Here is an 8,213-nt window from a genome sequence, read left to right as displayed (position 1 = left end):
TATCTGACTTCCATGGAGTAAATCTGGGTATCAACAACAATAATAGAAAGTTAAAAAAAAACTCATGGAAACGGAACAACTCACTACCAAATAAAAAATAAGTGAAGGCAGAAATTAATGAAGAAACTAAAGATTTCGAGAATAGAAGAAAAATGGAATCACAACATACTTTATGGGACACAAATGAAGGTGATTTTAAGTGGCAAGTTCATAGCACTAAGTGCCTACATAAAAAATTGGAGGAAGTCTCGCCCTTTTCCCAGTTTGGCGGTTCTCTCTACTCTACCCAAATCCTCTCCGTTTGAGACTGGATTCAGCCTTGGTTTTCGTGGTTCCCCTCTCGCAGGCGTGATCCTGAACTGCCCCGGCTTGTGCTCTAGCTCCCGCCCTGCCTCCGGTTCACAGTCCGGCTGCCCAAGTGGTGCCAGCACCATGATCTTCCACTCCTTTTCCAAGTTCCTTGTGGGTAAGGACGTAGTCGTGGAACTCGAGAATGACCTGAGCATCTGTGGAACCGTCCACTCTGTGGACCCTCAATATCAAACTAACCGACGTCAGGGTCACAGACCCTGAAAAATATCCTCACATGTTATCATTAAGAACTGCTTCATCAGGGACTCAGGCGTCTGCTATGTGCAACTGCCAGCAGATGAGGAGGACACACAGCTGCTACAGGATGCAGCAAGGAAGGAAGCTCTTCGGCAGAAACAAGGATGGCACCTTTCCCCTCCCCCTCACTTCCCCATTGGTGACCCATAACTAGATGTCCAACTGAGGACAAGGACACCCCTGCCCAATACTTACAGTGTGTTTTGTTTTGTTAATGATTGTTTTTTTCTTTTTAACTGAATGGATAAGAGATAATTCCTCTGTTGAGAAGGGAGGGTAAGAGAACCAGGAACTGCAGACTGTTCCTGTACTGACTCCCAGTTTGTACCTTTTTCTCACTGTCCCTGGAAATGGGAGCAGCATCCTAGGCCCTTCCATGGCAACATGCAATTCATTTGAGGGATGGAAAGATCTGTCCCGCATCAGGAATAAAACTTATGATGCAAACTGAAAATGTAAATTGGAGAGATATCATACTAGTAACTTAACAGCACACCTGAAAGTTCTAGAACAAAAAGAATTCACATCTAAAAGGAGTAGATATCAAGAAATCATCAAACTCCGGGCCGAAACAATAAAACAGAAACAGAACAACTCAATCAACCAATGAAACAAAGTTGGTTCTTTGAAAAAATTAAGAAGATTGACAAACTCTTATCCAAACTAACTAAAAGGTAGAGAGAGAATATCCAAATTAAAAACTTAGAAATGAAAAGGACATAACCACAGACACTGAAGAAATCCAGAGAATTATAAGAATACATTTTAAAAACCTGTATGCTACCAAATTGGAAAATTTAAAAGAAATAGATAATTTATTAAAGTTAAATCAAGATTAAACAATTAAAACAGACCTATAACCCCCAGTGAAATAGAAGCAGCCTTTAAAAGTCTCCCAACCAAAACCAAAAAAATCCAAACAAAAATCCTAAAACAAAACAAAACACCCAAACCAAAACCAATCAACCAACCAACCAATCAAAAAACTAAATAAAAACAAAAACAAAACAAAACAACAACAACAAAAACCAAAAACCAAAAACCAAAAACCAAAAACCAGGGCCAGATGGTTTAAGTGCAGAATTCTATTAGACTTCCAAAAAAGTTAATGTCAATACCTCTCAAATTATTCTGCAAAATAGATACATTGACCAATTCATTTTATGAGGCCATAATTAACCTGATAACCAAACCATATAAAGACTTATCATAGAAAGAGACATACAGACCAATTTCCTTTAAGAACATAGGTACAAAAGTGCTCAATCAAATACTTGCAGACTACATATAAGAACACATCAAAAATTATCCACCATAATTAAGTAGGCTTCATCTCAGAGATGATCCTGCATAAGTAAATCGATAAGTGTAATTCACCACATAAACAAACTGAAGACCAAAAAAACCACAGGATCATGCCTTTAGATGCAGAACATGCTTTTGACAAAGTCCAACTTCATGATAAAAGTCCTAGAGAGGCTAGGCATACAAGGGACATGCCTCACCATTATAAAGGCGGTTTTCAGCAAGCCATTAGCCAACATCAACTAAAAATGAAGAGAAACTCAAAGCAAGTCCACGGATACCAGGAACAAGAGATATTCCATTCTCTCCATACCTATTCTATTACAGTACTCGAAATTTTAGCTAGAGTAGTAAGAAAGCCGAAGGAGATCAAGGGGATCACGTACTGGAAAGAAAGAAATCAAAGTCCCCTTGTTCCCAGGTACTATGATAGTATACACATGTGATCCACTGTAGACGGGGCAGGTGGAGGAGAGGCTGCCACAGGTTGTGTGCTACAGAGCCGGGGGCTCTGGGAATAGACTTGGAGGGGAGAAAGAGGAGAAGATCTGCAGTTAGCCTATCTACTTCCCTAGTTAGGTGGAATCTTATACCCCACCTACAATAGACTCATCATCTGCATATTAACAAGGCCTGACCGTGGTTGCCACGAACATCCAGATTTGAAAAGCATTCCTTCAAAGTAGTGGGTTTTGACCTTGGCTATACTTTATAACCACTTGAGGAGTATTAAAAAAGAAAAAAAAAAAGCCTCAGTTCTTGACTGTATTTTGACCAATTAAATTTAATCTGTAGAGCTGCGACCAGGGCACGGGGCAGGGGTTCATTACAAAAGAACTACAGGTGATTCCAATTTGCAGAGAATCAGCGCTCAAGGGTGGATTAAAAAAAAAGTTCATTAGGTTCACCTGGCATTTGGCAAATGTCTGAGTCCAAATCATACTCCAGGCCAATTAAGTCGCAGTGCCTAAGGACCAGCAGGATACCAACATCTGCATTGGTGAGCCCCTCAGGTGAGCATACTGTGCAGTCTGGATTCAGAGCACGGTGCTTTGGGGCTCGGTTCAGGCCTCTGTTTCTTGTAAGCCCTTCATAAGACATCCCCTTCCTCATTCTGGGGCCAGGTACCTTCCATAGTGTTCCCATGACACCCTCCTCACACGGTGCTTTCTGTCTCTGCTGCATGTGTGTCCATTTTCATCAGCACCCTTAGACTGACAGCTCCCTTGGGAGGAGTGACTGTGCTTTATTTTCTCTTGTGTTTCTTGCAGTGCTCGGAACGTACGATAAACTCGGTAAGAAAGTTATTGTCCTGCTACTTCTATTCTTATTTTAGCCTTTTAGCTCACCATGGTGTGCCAGTGGCAGAAGTTTGACAAAGGGATGTTTGTCGGAGATAGCAGAACAGCTGGGAAGCTGTGGCAAGGCTCTGGACAGGAAGTGATGATCAGAAGCAAAGGTGGTGGTGGATGAGCTCACCGGGAAGGTGCCAGTGAAGTGTGCACTGCTCAGGGGGTAAAACTGCTAGCTGCGTTCATTCCTTACGCTGCTTTAACAGAACAGTGGATTTCTGTTTGTCTCGGCGTTTTAGAGGTTCCAAGTCCAAGATCAAGGTTTGTCCATAGGATGGTTTCCTCCAGGGAGCTGTGAGGAGGAATCTGCTTCGTGCCTGTTTGTTTCTGGGAGTTTGTTGGCACTCTCTGGTGTTTCTTGCTTTATAGCGCACCAATTGCTGTCTTTATCTTCTTAAAGTCTTCTCTATATAGGTGTTTAAATTCTCCCAGTCCTGCTTTGCATGTAATTAAGTGTAAGTGCTCGAGTTGGTATGAGTGTGCGTGGAGGCCAAAGGTCAATGTTAGACGTCTTCCTCTGGCTTGGCCTGGTTTTCTGAGACAGGGTCTCTGGTTTAAACTAGAGCTCACCCACTGGTCAGGCTGGCTGGCTGGTGAGCCCCAGGCGTTCTCCTTCTGATGATGAGACGACAGGTGCATGCTGTGCCGTTTCTGCCTGACTTACGTGGATCAGGGGATTCAAACTCAGCTCCTCGCACTTGCATGGAAAGCACTTTACTGACTCAGCCCTGTCCCCAGCCTCCAATTCCCCCTTTTCGTAATGACCCGTCATGTTGGAGGCCCATCTGTCAGTTTAAACCCCCCTCATTGCGAAGTAATTGGAGGTTAGGGCTTCGCCATGTGAAAGGGACACAAGTCAATACGCAGTGTAATAAATTTCATACTGTGCTTTGTAATTTTGTAATAAATTTTGCCTCAGGTGCTTCGGTCTCTCGTCATTTGGGGTTTTGTCATTATGAACGCTCGTTTTTAAGCTTTTCTCAAAGTCGTAACTTATGTAAAGGAACTCTGGGGATGCTGACAAAACTGTAAAGACAAAGTGTCAACAGCGATCTGAAGACCTGTATGAGCTGATAGCCAGGTGAATGGGGTTGACGCTACTGCTCTTGGTTGCTCCCTCAGTGGAGGCCACCTTTGCTGATCTGAGCCAATGCTCTCACCAGCTTCCAGTCTCAGGGCTGACCACAGCCTGTGTGAGCTTTTTGGGGCAAGTGAGAAGCAGAGATTATATGCCTATGCGCTACCCAACTCAGTGTTCTGTCCTTCCTCCTTTCTTTCTTCACAGGTGACTGTTAAGAGCTGGCTTTCTCTGTTACTTGTTCTTTTGTGGTTTTGTTTGTGGCCATTAAATGCAGCGCAGGCTTGGTAATTAGCCGCTGTAATTAGAAACACTTTCGGGTTAGAAGGGCATTTCCTCCTCTTGGCTCTAGGAGCTGCCACTGGCACTGGCTCTCTTGACACTGCTTGCTCTTGGTCGGCAGCTGTGGCAGCCTTGGGCAGCTGCACACAATTAATGGCAGAGGAGGCTTTCTGCTAACAATGACACCTTGCATCCTGCCCTCACAGTTCCCCCTGGCAGCTGCAGGGCAGAAGTGTAAAGTGTGGAGGGCTGCTCCCGAAGTTAATTATTCCCAGGTCTCCCTCCAGCCCTTGGGTGTGAGGTTATGCAGAGAAGTCTGGTCTATAGAGCCAGCCTGGTCTATAGAGTGAGGCCCAAGGACAGCCAGAGCTGCATAGTAAGTAAAACTCTGTCTTGAAAACAAAACCAAAAGTGAAACACCAAAATCAGACACACACACACACACACACACACACACACACACACACACACACACACACACACACACACCAAACAACTCTCCCCACAAAGGTTGTGGAGAAAGGAAAAACCCAGCACAGTTCTCTTCTGGAAAGCAAAACAAAGCCATGAGAATCCTAACAAACCTGAACTGAAACTTCCCAGTAAAACCCTGCAGGCGGGAGTGGGTCTAGTGTCATAGACGCAGACTTGTGTTTGTATTTACAATCTATAGTTACCGCATGTTGGACCTCTGGAAGGAAATAAAAGGGCCTTAAACTGTGAAACGTGTGATTTATCTTTGTGTGTGTGTGTGTGTGTGTGTGTGTGTGTGTGTGTGTGTCACTCTTGACTCTCTTTGTTTTCCATTGCTAACATATGGGGTTTGGATTTAATTTAAGGGGTTTGCCTACAGGCTCAGAAAGGAGCTGAAGAGAGTTCTGTGCTGGGGTCTGTAACTATTGGTTGGACCCTGACATCCATAAGACAGCAGCAGGGAAAGTTGAGGTGAGCTCAGTGTCTAACCTCCAACTGCATGCTGGGAGTGTCTGCCCATCCCTCGTTATTGCTGGGAAAACCTCTCAGATCAGCCTATTTCCAGAGGCTCAGAAATGCCTGTGAGGGCTCACAGGTTCCCCCAGAACTACTCCCAACACCCCCCAAATAAGTAAACATTTATTCTTCCCTTAGCTCTAGGTCTCAGGGCAGGGCACTCTCTGAAGGGGATCACCAGGAGTTCTGACATCGATTCAAATCCCTTTTAAAATTAAAAATATTTCTCCTGAGTGTGGTATTCTCTTCCACAATATTTTATTTGAAGGGGGAAATGACATTTTTCCCTACCAGGTTTGTGATTAAAATTGATGATTCCTTACAGATGGTGCCTGTCTGCTATGGCTTGGGGGAAAAGGCAGGTGGGTGGAACTGAAAAAAAAAAAGAGCTGTTGACAGCACTCACTTGAGGAACATAAGGAACAGTTGTCACTAGAGTGAAGCAGTGGGAAGGGTTTGAGGCCTGCCTCATGTTTCTGGGTGACAGGGATTGGTAAAGCCCTTGTTCTTTCTACCCTGGTCCTCTACTGGTGTGATGTTGAAGTGTGGTGGCACTGTCAATGATGGACAGCCTGGGTTCACCATGTCGACTCACCTCAGTCTCTCCCTTCTTCGAGTCTTTCAACCTGCGTCTTGAAGTTGAAGAACTAGCTAAGACCAGTGGACGTGCAGGCCAGATGTGACAGTCTCCTGACATTAGCTCATCAAAGGAACCTTAGTCTTGGGATATTAGAGTCCCTAGCAGCAAGGGTGGTGATGGTAGGCTGGATGGCTGTGGATCAAGGAGGAGCAATTTGCCTGTAGTGCGCATGGGCTACTGCTTACAGTCAGGAATGCTTGAGTGATTTATACTCCTGTCTCTGCCTTGCTATGAGATTTCCTTCTGTCTTAGGCTGGGTTCTCTACAGGATCAGAACTGATAGACTGTGTGTACATTGTAAAGGATGCTTATTAAAATAACTTACAACAGATTGGGCTGAGTGGTCCAATGAAGGCCAGCTGCATGCTGAAGAGGCAGAGACCCGGGTGGATGTGGTAGCAGTCTTGGTGTAGTGCTGAAGGCCTGGGAAACGACCAGAGATGCTGTGGTTTTTAGTCCAGGCTGAAAGAAGAAGGTGTATTCAGATGCTAGTGAAAGGTATTCATAGCAACAGGAGGATGCCAAGGCCGGCAAGCAAGCAAATGGGTGTGTGTGTGTGTGTGTGTGTGTGTGTGTGTGTGTGTGTGTGTGTGTGAGACTTTCCAGTCCTCTTTATAGCTGAGTAAATGCCGGCTCTGGAGGAAAGTCTTCCCTCATTTAACCCTTCCTCAGGATTCCCTCACATAGCCACCCAGGGGTGGATCTCTTAGTTGATTCAAGATCCAATCAAATTGGCAATCAAGACTAACTCACACAATGTGGCAATGTGTGGATGTGTTCAAGGTGGTGTGTGTGTGTGTGTGTGTGTGTGTGTGTGTGTGTGTGTGTGTGTTGGTAGGTCTGTTCCTTAAGGACATAGTGACAGCTGGTTGATTTATCTTGGTCACAGGGACACTAGAGGGAAAAAAGAGTCATGCCAGGAATTCTCAAGACAGCAAACTAAGTCTCATTTTACCTGTAAGTCTGACATTTGTCTGTCACTGGAGAATGTCCAAGTTCACACAGGATGCTTCTCAAACTTCATTTCCTCTTTATTTATTCCTGTGAATGTTTTGCCTGAAGGTATGCCTGTGTAGGGCCTGTTTGCCTGGTGCCCACAGAGTCCAGAAGAGGGAGCTGGGATACCCCAGAACTGGAGTTCTGAGTATTTGGGAGCCACCATGTAGGTGCTCGCAACTGAACCTGGGTTACCTGCAAGAGCAGCTCCTAACCACCGAGGATCTCTCTGTCCTTCTTCGTTCCCTCTTATTTCCTCCACAGTTTCTGCTTCTTCGTGAAGATACTCTCTTTGTTGACTGAGTAATGTAGTTTAAATTGTGCTCCTTTCATCCATATTACTTCTTTCCCAACAATGCCTCTGAGATGGTCACCTTAAAAATGTGTTTACGTATTTTATGTTTATGTGTCTGTGCCTGGGTGTATCTGTATCTGTGCCACAGGAGTGCAGGAGTCTGTGGAAATCAGAAAAGGGTGTCAGATGCCCTGGAACTGGAGTTGCAGGCGGTTGTGAGTCATAAGGAACTGAACCCAGGTCCTCTGCAAGAGCAGTGATTGCTCGGAATAGCCAAATCATCTCCCAGCCCCATTTTTACAGGGCTGTCTTCAAAACTACACTTGCGGGCTGGAGCGATGGCTCAGTGGTTAAGAGCACTCTCTGCTTTCCCAGAGAACCTGAGTTCAATCCCCAGTACCCACATGGTGGCCTACAACCATCTGTAACTCCTCCTAGAGGAAATGGTGCCCCTTTATGATCTTTGTGGACACTGCACACATGTGGTACACAGACATACATACAGGCAAAACATCCATACACACAAAATAATAAAATAATTTTTTTAAATGGGAAAAATCCACGTGCTTGCCTCTGTGCCACATAGGCAATATTTTTCTCAAACTTCACTGTGAACTCAAAATTTCCCTCTTATTTTAGTATAATGCACTTTTGACCTTAACCTGT

The 8,213-nt window shown here is 44.6% G+C and overlaps 1 pseudogene; it reads left to right on the top strand.

The window, feature by feature from the left end:
* Positions 1-432: 432 nt before the first annotated feature.
* On the top strand, positions 433-759 carry LOC148007724 (U6 snRNA-associated Sm-like protein LSm2 pseudogene; annotated as a pseudogene).
* The last annotated feature ends 7,454 nt before the right edge of the window (positions 760-8,213 follow it).

Source organism: Rattus norvegicus, chromosome 1 (genome assembly GCF_021556685.1).
Source record: "Rattus norvegicus strain SHRSP/BbbUtx chromosome 1, alternate assembly SHRSP_T2T, whole genome shotgun sequence".
Taxonomy (NCBI): Eukaryota; Metazoa; Chordata; class Mammalia; order Rodentia; family Muridae; genus Rattus; species Rattus norvegicus.
Note: the sequence above shows the minus strand (reverse complement) of the source record. Positions and strands in the feature narration are given on the sequence as shown.